This window comes from Phyllobates terribilis, unplaced genomic scaffold, assembly GCF_046119375.1.
Source record: "Phyllobates terribilis strain yellow unplaced genomic scaffold, ASM4611937v1 Scaffold_3__8_contigs__length_932513732, whole genome shotgun sequence".
Taxonomy (NCBI): domain Eukaryota; kingdom Metazoa; phylum Chordata; class Amphibia; order Anura; family Dendrobatidae; genus Phyllobates; species Phyllobates terribilis.
The window spans coordinates 924417294-924430263 of record NW_027362763.1 but is presented as its reverse complement, the minus strand read 5'-3'; the positions used below and the strand labels follow the sequence as shown (position 1 = coordinate 924430263).

The 12970-nt window shown below is 46.6% G+C and overlaps 1 protein-coding gene across 1 annotated transcript in view; it reads left to right on the top strand.

The window, feature by feature from the left end:
• SMOC2 (SPARC related modular calcium binding 2) overlaps positions 1 to 12970 on the top strand; it is a 748277-nt gene that overhangs the window by 472866 nt on the left and 262441 nt on the right. The gene's annotated exons all lie outside the window — the stretch shown is intronic.

The window sequence follows — 12970 nt, the reverse complement described above, 5'->3', positions numbered from 1 at the left end:
AAAAAATGGACCTCTCAGTTAGTTGTGCAATTTCACCTGAGTGCGTCAATACCCTACGTGTAATTGGGATCCATTTTTGAGGCACATTGCAAAGCTCAGAAGGGATGGAGCGCCATAATTTAGTGCAGATTTTACTGTTTGTGGTTGCCATGACTCACTGGAAGAGCCCGTGAGGTTGCCATGACCCACTGGGAGAGTGGACTTTGAGGGGCCTACACTACCGTTCAAAAGTTTGGGGTCACCCAGACAATTTTGTGTTTTCGATGAAAACTCATACTTTTATTTATCAAATGAGTTGCAAAATGATTAGAAAATATAGTCTAGACATTGAAAAGGTTAGAAATAATGATTTTTATTGGAAAGAATAATTTTCTCCTTCAAACTTTGCTTTCGTCAAAGAATGCTCCCTTTGCAGCAATTACAGCATTGCAGACCTTTGGCATTCTAGCTGTTAATTTGCTGAGGTAATCTTGAGAAATTTCACCCCATACTTCCTGAAGCCCCTCCCACAAGTTGGATTGGCTTGATGGGCACTTTTTGCGTACCATGCGGTCAAGCTGCTCCCACAACAGCTCAATGGGGTTGAGATCTGGTGACTGCGCTGGCCACTCCATTACAGATAGAATACCAGCTACCAGCTTCTTCCCTAAATAGTTCATGCATAATTTGGAGGTGTGCTTTGGGTCATTGTCCTGTTGTAGGATGAAATTGGCTCAAATCAAGCTCTGTCCACAGGGTATGGCATGTGTTAGAACTCTCCTGTTAGGTTTTTTCTATCTTGCTGGTCACATGACCTTTTTTGCCTATTTAGTCCTGCTCCGCCCTCCTGGCCTTGCTGGACTTCATTGTAATTTCTACTCTTAAGCTAGCTTGGTGCTTAGTTACCTTTCTCAGTCAGTTTTGCTAGGTCTTCGGACCTTTATGTTCTATGTTGTGTGTTTGTCTTTTACTGCTACAATTTCTGCTAGGAGGTGTCCAACTTTATCCCAGTCCCTAGTTCTTGTAGGGATCCCTCCCTTGCATCTATAGGTCTTCGTATAGACTAGCCGAGGACTTTAGCGGGTCTGATCGCAGGATCAGGTTCCCCGTTACATCGTAGGGATCTAGCTTAGTTCTATTGTAGGGATAGATCTCCTTTCTTTCCTTAGTGCTTGTAGCAGATCATAACAGTAAGTCCAGCCCAAAAATATCTCTAAGGAAAGACTTCCAGTTTCCATCATGGTGTCGATTCAGGATTTGGCTCAACGCCTGCAGGGACTCTCTCTGGAGGTGGCCGAGCTCCAACAACACGTGAGTAGCTGTTCTGGAGCACATTTTGTGGAGCCAAAGGTACGTTTGCCTGATTTATTTTTTGGTGATCAACAAGAATTTTTTTCCTTTAAAAATGCTTGTTTGTTGTATTTTCGTTTGAGACCCAGATCCTCTGGTGATGAATCACAGCGCATAGGGTTCATAATGTCACTTTTGCGCAAAGAACCTCAGGGATGGGCCTTTTCTCTCCAACCTAGTGATCCATGCTTTAGATCAGTGGATAGTTTTTTTTCTGCTTTGGGTTTGTTGTATGATGATCCTGATCGTGTCTCATCAGCTTAGACTGAATTGAGACGTTTGAGGCAGGGATCAGGTAATGTGGAAAATCATTGTTCTCACTTCCGTCGGTGGTCTGCCCAGGTGGGGTGGAACGATTCAGCTTTGAAAAGTTTGTTTCTTGCGGGGCTAGGTGAAAGGGTTAAGGATTTGCTGATTGCTTATCCCACACCTGGAACCTTGCAGAAGGCAATGCAATTAGCTATACGGGTGGACAGGAGACTGCGTGCAAGGGTTAATGAGAGTAAATCCTCTGCCATGTCAGCTCCGAGTCTTGAGAGGGTCTGTACTGACATTAGAGAGCCGACGGAGATTGGGGCGATGGCACCCCGCTCTCAGGAAAAAGACCGCAGGTCTTCTGAAGGTTTGTGCTTTTATTGCGGGAAATCTGACCATTTTATTAAGAACTGTGTGCTTCGTATGAACAAAGGGAAAAAAAAAGGTCAGTTACGCCCGTATAGCCTGTTTAAATACTAAGGGTGTATTTCTTTCTGCTACTACTGCTGCTCAGGAAGAATTAATTGAATTTCGGGTATTTGTGGATTGTGGTTCTACTCTGAATGTGATTGATGGGGGATTCTTGGAAAAACGTAAATTAAAACCCAAACCTTTGTCATCCCCTATTGCTGTAGTTTCTGTCGATGGCTCTCCCTTGAAGAGTGTTACTCACAAGGTCTGTGAATTTCCCATCACTATTAATGGTGTTCACCAAGAGAATTTGGATTTGGTAGTATTAAATAATTTGCCTTCTCCAGTAGTTTTGGGATTGCCCTGGTTAAAATTGCACAATCCTGTACTGGATTGGTCTACCAATGAAATTAAGTCCTGGAGCCCTAAGTGTTATGACTAGAGATGAGCGATGTTCGACTCGAACTGTTCGCCAATCTCAAATTCGAGCTGTTTTGGGGGGTGTTCGAGCCGTTCGGCGAACACGAACGATTTGAAAAAAATTCGGCTGTTCGAGGTTATGTTCGATAACTGTTCGTGCACCAAAATCATAACTGGATTTTTTCTCAGTAATGATGAAAATTAATGTTAATACGCAGTTTGAGTGTACAGCGGAGCGGGGGGAGGGGCAGGGGATGGACCTCTGCAGGAATAATGAAGATCTCCATTTTTTTTTCTCTTTCCCGCATTTACAGTGGGGAGGTGCAATCTGTCAGCCTATCAGGAGCGCACACACGGAGCGAAGTGCTTTTTTTCACACAAGCAAGGGCATGTGTCATTGGCAGTGTATGTCGCATGTCCTTGCCCTATAAGACCCAGCCATTTTCCCCGTCGCCACCATTTTCTCACTGCTGCAGCTGCGTGTTAGACGGCACCGCTGTTGCTGTGTGCGCTATACCTTGTTAATTTCAAGCCAATTTTCGCACAAATCTACAGATAGCTTTGGAGTAGGGAATAGTTGTGATTGCAGTCCTTTTAAGGACTAGGTTACAGCATTTCCTATGACTTTTATCAGGCAGGTCTGTGCTCTTAAATAGATAGGTTGGGAGTAAAGACTAATTGTAATTGCAGTCCTTTTCAGGACTAAGTTACATCAGTTCCTATCAGTTTTTGCCAGGCAGGTCTGTGCCAGTGCTGTGCAAGTTTTTTTCACAGCATTTGGCTAAATCTAGTAAAGCTAATCCTTTTTGGCCTATTGCAGAGTGTGTTAGTCAGTGGAGTAGCCTATCTGTGTTGCAAGCTACACCACCTGTGTATAGAATACCAATTTTTTTACTGCACCTAGTGAAGTAAAACCTTTTGGGCATAGCATCATTCTATTAGTCCATCTATAGTGACCTCCACGAGGTTGCAAATTGAATATAAATTTTTTTCTGCATCTAGCTCTGAAAAAATATTTGGGCTTCTAGCAGTGTGTGCGACTTGTTCTATTAGTCCATCCATACTGAACTCCATCAGGTTGCAAATTGAATATAATTTTTTTCTGCATCAGGCTCTGAAAAAATATTTGGGCTTCTAGCAGTGTGTGGGACTTGTTCTATTAGTCCATCTATACTGACCTCCATCAGGTTGCAAATTGAATATAATTTTTTTCTGCATCTATCTCTGAAAAAATATTTGGGCTTCTAGCAGTGTGTGGAACTTGGTCTATTAGTCCATCTATACTGACCTCCATCGGGTTGCAAATTAAAATTAATTTTTTCTGCATCTAGCTCTGAAAAAATATTTGGGCTTCTAGCAGTGTGTGGGACTTGGTCTATTAGTCCATCTATACTGACCCCATCAGGTTGCAAATTAAAAATAATTTTTTTCTGCATCTAGCTCTGAAAAAATATTTGGGCTTCTAGCAGTGTGTGCGACTTGTTCTATTAGTCCATCTATACTGACCTCCATCAGGTTGCAAATTGAATATAATTTTTTTCAGCATCTAGCTCTGAAAAAATATTTGGGCTTCTAACAGTGTGTGGGACTTGTTCTATTAGTCCATCTATACTGACCTCCATTCGGTTGCAAATTGAATATAATTTTTTTCTGCATCTAGCTCTGAAAAGATATTTGGGCTTCTAGCAGTGTGTGGGACTTGGTCTATTAGTCCATCTATACTGACCTCCATCAGGTTGCAAATTGAATATAATTTTTTTCTGCATTTAGCTCTGAAAAAATATTTGGGCTTCTAGCAGTGTGTGGAACTTGGTCTATTAGTCCATCTATACTGACCTCCATCAGGTTGCAAATTAAAAATAATTTTTTTCTGCATCTAGCTCTGAAAAAATATTTGGGCTTCTAGCAGTGTGTGGGACTTGGTCTATTAGTCCATCTATACTGACCTCCATCAGGTTGCAAATTGAATATAATTTTTTTCTGCATCTAACCCAGCCAATAGTTTTGGCCTAATACCACAGTTTGGCCACTCAGCTCTGCTCGGTTCCCATCCATTGTTTTTTTTGTGCAAACAACTCCAGAGTTGTGAATTAGTTAACCACCAAAATGAGTGGAAAAAGGCCTGCTGCTGGTGGAAAGGGGAATAGGCGTGTTGGGAAGGGGAAAAAAGGTTGTGTCCGTGGGGTAGGTATTAAAGCAACAGTAACATCTGCAGAAGAAAGACCATCTTCCAGCCAAACTAAAATGTCTACTTCTTTTAGCGGACAATGTGATAAGATCCCTTTCTTACGGCCACGCCAATCGCTACAAATTCCAGATGAGGCACAAAAACAGCAGGTGCTTCAACGGATATCAAGTGCTCCTTTAAGTGGGCTCTCCTCCACATCAACTTCAACATCACAAATACTCCAGTCCTCAAAGGTGTCACCCCAATCGCACTTGCTTCCTCACAGCTCCCAAATCTCCAGCTGCCTGTCTGAGTATGAGGTAGAACAGATGGTTGAGTCTGCAGAGCTGTTTACTCATACTATAGCCTGGGAATCAGAGGTCGGCTCCAGCGCTTCTGTGAATCCAGATGAGGAAATGATCTGCACTGATGCCCATAATCTTTATGAGTCGGATCCAGGACCAGACGCTGAAGGTTCTGACCATAATGTAGACCCTCATTCCCAAACTGTAACTCCTGTTTGTGGAGACAATGAGGAAGACGATGATGAGACTCAAATACCTGATTGGAACGACAACTTTAGTTTTTTGTCAGGGCAGGAACAGGTTGGCTCTGAGGACGACGGGTGTGATAACGCACAGGGTGATGATGATGAGGTTGGAGATCCCACTTACTGTCAACCCACAGTCAGCCAAGAGATGAGGTCAGCAGAGGAGGTGGAGGAGAATGCTTGTGATGACGAGGTCAGGTTGCGCCTTCCTGGACAGAGACGTAGTACTGGAAGCACATCAACAACTGCATCCTCAAACACAACTCTGCCTCTCACCACAAGTCGTGGTGGCTCTTCAGGTCGCATGGGTGCTAAGCCTTGCATAGCCTGGGCATTTTTTCAGATCGATAAAGATGACCCAACTCTTGTTATCTGTAACATTTGTCAGCAAAAGCTAAGTAGAGGCCAAAAAATACATAGTTTGAGTACTTCATGCATGAACCGGCACATGGACATGAAGCATAAGTTGCAGTGGGAAGCTCACTGTGCTACAATGCGGCCTAGCCGGCCGGGCCAACCACCGTCTGCCATATCTTGTGCATCCGCGGCCTCTTCATCCTCTGTGACTGGGGGGACAGCAGTCACACCTGTTTTGGGACGCAGACCTGCCACCTCTTTACCCGCAACAGCCAGCGTGATTGGCAGGTCATCATTTTCTTTGGAGTTGGTAACCCCAGCTGGTGTTGAGCGCTGTCTGACATCGATAGCACCACCTTTGGATCAAGGCAACCTATCATGTCCGCCTGCATCTTCCTCACAGACCGGCAGTTTGCCGGGGACACCCTTATCAACCCCGTCTAAGCACAATAGCCAGCCCTCGGTCCCTCAGATGTGGACAAGTAAAAGACCATTTCCTCCTAGCCATGAGAAAGCTAAGAGATGGAATTTCACCATCTGCAAGCTCTTGGCTACAGAAATGCTGCCTTTCCACCTGGTGGACACAGAGGATTTTCGAGACCTTATGTCCGTCGCAGTGCCCCAGTATCAGATGCCCAGTCGGCACTACTTCTCAAAGAAAGGTGTGCCTGCGCTCCACCAGCATGTCGCACACAACATCACCGCTTCTTTGAGAAACTCTGTGTGTGACAGGGTGCATTTCACCACAGACACTTGGACGAGTAGGCATGGACAGTGGCGTTACATGTCGGTGACTGGGCACTGGGTAACTATGGTGACAGCAGGACAAGGGGCTGCTGTCCAAGTCTTGCCGTCCCCACGAGTTGTGCGTCAGTCCTCTTTATCTCAAAGTTCCTCCACTTCTTCTGCCTCCTCAACCTCCTCTCGGTCCTCCACCTGCACCCAAAGCCTGTCTGGTCATGCCACAAGCTTTCTAACTGTGCAGAAGGGATCCTGCACACCTCCTTACTATGCTGGCAGTAGGGCTCAATGTCATCAGGTGATTTTTACTTTGAAATGTCTGGGAAATGTGAGTCACACAGCTGAGGAGTTGTGGTCAGCTCTGGAGAACCAATTTCATGAATGGTTGTCTCTACTGGACCTGAAACCAGGGAAGGCCGTGTGCGACAATGCTGCAAACCTGGGTGCGGCCCTTCGCCGGGGCAATGTCACACACGTGCCTTGTATGGCTCACGTGTTGAACCTGGTTGTCCAGCAATTTTTAGCCCACTATTCCGGACTAGATGGCCTTCTCCAGAGGGCACGGTCGCTGTGTGCTCACTTCCGCCGTTCGCATCCCGCAGCTCAGCGACTTACATCTCTACAGAAGTCGTTGGGCCTGCCACTTAACCGGCTAAAATGCGATGTGCCTACCCGGTGGAATTCAACTCTGCACATGTTGCAGTGACTGTGGCAGCACCGACAAGCCTTGGTGCAATACGTTCTGACGTATAGCCTGGGCCAACGAGATCCAGAGGTGGGGCAAATCACGCTGGAGGAGTGGTCTCAGATCAGGGACCTATGCACCCTTCTGCACAGTTTTGAAATGGCGACGAAGATGTTTAGTGCTGACGATTCCATTATCAGCATGACTATTCCGGTGATTTACATGCTGGAGCACATGTTAAACAGAATTCGCAGTCAGGTGGTGGCACAAGAGGAGGTGGAGGAAGTAGAGGAGGAGGAGTTGTATGCGGAAGGGCTAACATCTGCAAGGTCCAGACGGTCGGCAGCACCAAGGCGGCAGGCATGTGAGGGTGGGGGAGATGGTTTTACCAGGGCGCATGGTAGCAGCCAAACTAGTGAGGAAGGTGCAGGAGCCCAGGAAGAAGTGGAGGACCAACTGATGGAAGACTCATCAGATGAGGGAGACCTTGATCACATTTCTGTTGTGCGAGGTTGGGGGGAGAGGACAGAGGAAGGAAGCATGATTGTTACCTCGCCACCAACACAACAGGGACTTGGTGCTCCTGGATGCGCAAGACACATGAGTGCCTTCTTGCTGCACTACCTGCAACATGACCCTCGAATTGTGAGAATTAGAAATAATCCTGACTACTGGGTTGCCACACTGTTAGATCCCCGGTACAAAAGTAAATTTGCAGAAATTATTCCTGCCATAGAAAAGGATGCACGCATGCAGGAGTATCAGCAGAGACTGTTGCAGAATCTTACATGTGCTTTTCCACAAAACACCAGTGGTGCACATAGTGAATCTCACAGTTCCAACTTGCCAACCGTGGGACCGTCGAGTGTTCAGCACTCAAACCGTAACAGAAACACAGTATCTGCTGGTAACATCAATTTTGCGGAATCATTTCACCACTTTTTTAGCCCATCCTTTGCAAGGCCACAGGAGACAAGAAGTCTGACACATAGTCAACGCCTAGAGACGATGGTACAGGAGTATCTCCAAGTAAACATTGAAGCCATGACTGTGTCACTGGACCCTTGCTCTTTTTGGGCTTCCAATCTGGATAAATGGCCAGAGCTAGCCACGTACGCCTTGGAGATCTTGTCATGACCCGCAGCCAGCGTTCTGTCTGAACGTGTGTTCAGCGCTGCTGGTGGTGTGCTGACAGATAAGCGCACGCGGCTCTCCACTTATAATGTAGACAGACTCACGTTCATAAAGATGAACAAATCATGGATCCGAAAAGACTTTTCTACCCCTGTGTCATCCTGGGGAGAGTAAAAGCTTGATGATTGGTTAAAATCACCTCACCAACCGTTTTAAGCTTTCAAATTACTAATCATGTTTATCTGTATCTTGGCTGGAAAATAATTTGGGCTTTGTAGCAGTGTGCAGCACTGATTCTAATAGGCCATCTATACTAAGCTCCACCAGATTTAAAATTACTAATCATGTTTATCTGTATCTTGGCTGGAAAATAATTTGGGCTTTGTAGCAGTGTGCAGTACTGATTCTATTAGGCCATCTATACTAAGCTCCACCAGATTTAAAATTAATATTAATAACTACTGGGTTGCCACACTCTTAGATCCCCCACACTCTTCGATCAACCTTTTCATTTTAATAAAGACCAAAAAAATGGTCATTTTTGAAATTATAAGCATTAGCAGGTTATTAGAAACTGAAATCAAACAGTTTTCAACTCAAAACTTTATTCTAAATGATGTTACATTTGCACATAGGACCCCTTGTTCGAAAGGAGCTTCTGAACTCTCTCGTCCATTGAATTTGTCAGGTTTTGGATGGTTTCTGCTTCAATTGTTTTGCATGAGGACAGAATACCCTCCCAGAGCTGTTGCTTAGATGTGAACTGCCTCCCGCCATCATAGACACTCCTTTTGATGATGCTCCAGAGGTTCTGAATAGGGTAGAGGTCAGGGGAGCATGGGGGTCACACCATAAGTTTGTCCCCTTGTATGCCCATATCAGCCAGAGATGCAGATGTGTTATGTGCAGCATGAGACGGTGCATTATCATGCATAAAAATGATCTTGCTGTGGAATACACGGTTCTTCTTCTTGAACCATGGCAGGAAGTGCTGTTGGAGAAACTCCACATACATTATGGAGTTCATCTTTACCCCTTCAGGGATCCTAAAGGGGCCGGCAATTTCTCTCCCCATGATTCCAGCCCAAAACTTTACTCCACCTCCTCCTTGTTGGCGCTGTAGCCGTGTTTGCGTGGGGTGTCCATCAACCAGCCATCCTCCACTCCATCCATCTGGACCATCGAGCATTGCACAGCACTCATCCGTGAACAAAACAGTTTTTAAATCAGTCTTCATGTAATGTTTGGCCCACTGGAGCCGTTTCTGCTTGTGTGAAGTGGATAGAGGAGGTCGACAGGATGCCGTACACACAGCTGCAAACCTCTGAAGGACCCTGCATCTTGTTGTTCGGGGGACGTTGGAGGCATCAGTAGCTTCAAAAACTTGTCTGCTGCTATGACAAGGCTTTTTTGCCACTGTTCTCTTAACCTGACGTAATTACCTGTGGGAAAGAGTCCTCAATTTGCCCTTATCAGCACGCACACTTGTGTACTGTGAATCAGCTACATACTTCTTGATTGCCAAGACACTTCATCCTGATCATCGCACAATGTTGATTGTAGTCATGCCTTGACCTAAACACTCCACAATTTGTTGCTTCTCAGCAGCCGACACATCCTTTTTCTTTCCCATTTTGGCAGAAAATGTAGGCTGCTTAATAATGTGGGACAGCCTTCTTAAGTAGTCTTGCCTTTCATTGGACACACCTGTCAAACTAATTAGCACAGGTGTCTGCAATTGCTTACAGTGATATAAAGAGCCCTGACACACATCACCATCAATGAGATTAACTGACAAACAAACAAATTCTTCCCTTATCACTCCTAAACACTTTTTGCATAATAATTTGGAACACAGTGTACATGTGCTTTTCCACAAAACACCAGTGGTTCACATAGTGAATCTTACAGTTCTAACTTGCCAACCGTGGTCTGTATGGAGTTGTTCAATAAAGGGCCCAAAATTAAGACAACATAGACGGGAGAGGTCTCTATGAATAGGAATTTCTAATTATTTGATACCCTGTGAGGGCCAGGCAAAGGGAAAGTTGGACTGGATGGAATCCTGTATGGATTTGGGGAGGGAGACATCGAGGGCCTCAGACTTCGCTGCATTGATTTTAAAATTTGACCATGTAACAAAGTGATCTATTTCAGCCATAACAGCAGGGATGGATATATGTGATTGAGTGATATATACTAGGACATCATCAGCAAATAGAGAGCACTTGTACTCGGTGCCTCCCACCTCAATTCACCTAATATTGGGGTTATGGCGAATTGATGAGAGCAGGTGCTCCGTCACTAGGATGTATAAGAGAGGGGACAGAGGACATCCCTGCCTTGTCCCATTGGTGATTATGAAAGGTGATGAAAATGTTCTGACGCGCCCCCTGGGCCTTGGGACACCCGGAGCTGGACCCTTTTTGGTGTATGCTGGTGGTTGTAGTTTCCGTGGCGGCAACCCGGTTCCGTGGCTCAGGGCGGTCAAACCAGTGGCGGAACTATTTATGTGGTTTTGATGTTTAAATGTCCGACTACGCCACCCGTGGATTGCGGTCAGAGTGAACCGCCGCTGCAGGGCAGACCGCTGAGGCTGGTGTTGTGGGTGCAGCAGAGCGTAGCATAACTCCCCACGGGAGGAGTATAGCCTCAGGGCAGTGTATGCGGAGGATGGGGGTGATGGTGCAGGGCAGCAGCAGTAATGACACGGAGTCAGTGATGCAGTCCAGAGCCTTTACTCACAGTTCTTATTATCCAGACCACTTCTGCAGGTAATGGCTGCCCACGTCGTACTGTGCTCACCAGGTGAGGGTCTCAGACAACTCCCAGATAACTTTGGAGCGCTTCACAGGACCCCCTTTGTGTGTCCTTTGTCTGGCCTTTCTTACCAACCCTTCTGTCCGGCTGCCTCGGGCCTCCTCTTGGTAAACTTGGCGCCAGTTTCCCTGACCCTATGTGGTGCCTTCCTAGCGGGTGTAGCGAGGGGCTGCGCCACATAAAATGTCACAGCCTCCGGTTTCTAGCTGAGGGTCGTTTCCCGCCTCCACTAGTTTCGGGGACCGATCTCCCCCTTTGGCCTGACCCCTCCACGCAGGTGGATTCGGGCGTGCGGTGGCGACTCGCCCGTCCGCACCCCTGGGATCCCTTCGTTCCTCGTTCCTGGAGCCTTCTCCGCTCCTCTTCCTTCCTTCTCCCTCTTCCAGGCCTGGGCCTCTGTTACTAGGCCCGCCTCCGGAGCAGAGCTCATGCAGAGCCCCTGCTCCCTGTCACTTCTGCTCAGACTTCTCTGCACTGAACTAAGATGGTGCCCACCTTTTATACTCCCTTCTCAATGCACCCAGGAACTGCTTCCTCCCTGCTCCTGCACTACAGGGTTCCCCTTCCTCAGTGTTCCCTCCCCCCACTCCAGCCAGGGACAGGGACTGTCGTACCCATCTCAGGGGCATATTGGTCGCCCTGCCCCACGGCAATGTGGTGTAATGCATGCAGGTGTCGGGTCCTGATCCACACTCCATCCTTACCTGAGAGTGAGATATCACACCTCTGGGTGAGGTGCAATACCTCTGTAGCAACCGAGCCCTCAGGGTGCTACAGTTCCATTTATCTTCAGCCTAGGTGACGTATTGCGATACAGGGCCGTGATTTTGGCTATAAAAGGGTCCCCTAGATCCCTACCCCAAGCTTTTTAAGAGAATAATATATGGCATGCCAGGAGACTTTATAGAATGTTTTCTCAGCATCCAACGAGAGTATCTAATTACAAATTTTTAACTGCATCTAGCCCAGGAAATACTTTGTGCCTAGTAGCAGTGTCTGCTAGTCAGCGGATTATCCCGGCTGTTAAGCAAGCTACACCACCTGTAGTTTGGACACTTAATTTTTTCAAAGGAAATGCTTTGGGACCACGGGATACTCAGTGAAGAGCATCAGGAGGCACTCCAAGGCATAGGGGCTGGGACTGGCGGTAGGATGCCTTGCGGTGGACAGCCGAGCTCGATCCTTATAAAAGCTTTTTAACTGCAGCAGCTTTAGTGGACGCTACTGGAGCTGGAATTACGCGGCTGCTGGCATGAGACTTGCCCTCCAATAGATCCTTGTAAAAGGATTTAAAGTGTATTCATTCAAATTAGAGAGACAATTTAAATTAAAAAGCTTAGAGCTGACTCCAACACAGGGGGGCTCGCTCGACCCACCAGCGGACAGGCACCAGTATTGGGAGAGGGGGGCTGGCCGTCAGGGTCCACCGCGGCTCTGGCACAAACCCGGCGACACGGAGGTGGCACATGCAGGAACGGACTGGCCGTGTCGGCTTCTCACTTTTTGGATTTTAGAAGGGCATGACATGCCTATATCTGTGTCTCCCCCTCCTTTTACTCCTCCACCTCTTTTCTTTTCGCATGACTACATGTACTTGGCACTTTTCCATGTGTTAGTTATGTCTTCTGAGCAGTTTGTCAGCTTTTGGACACCTTTGAAGGTGTTTTCTATGTGTTTCTATGTGTTTTTGTTTGCCTGCCATTGGTTTTAACGGTGTTCGAAGGTGTTCGACGAACAGTTCGACGAACAGTTCGGCGAACACACGGGTGTTCAACGAACCGAACCGAACTCGAACACTACGGTGGTGGCTCAACACTAGTTATGACAAGTGTTGTAACGGACGTATTGCTGCGGTAGAAAAAGGGGAATTACCTGTACCTATTCAGGATTTTTGGAGAGTTTTTTCTGAGGAGGAGTCACAAAGTTTGCCTCCCCATAGAGACTATGATTGTACCATTGAATTTGTCCCTGGAGCGACTCTTCCTAAAAGTCGTTTATTTAATCTTACTATTCCTGAGAGAAAGGCTTTGGAGGAATACATAGAGACAAGCTTGGCCGCCGGTCACATTTGGCCTTCCAAGTCTCCTGTTGCTGTTGGATT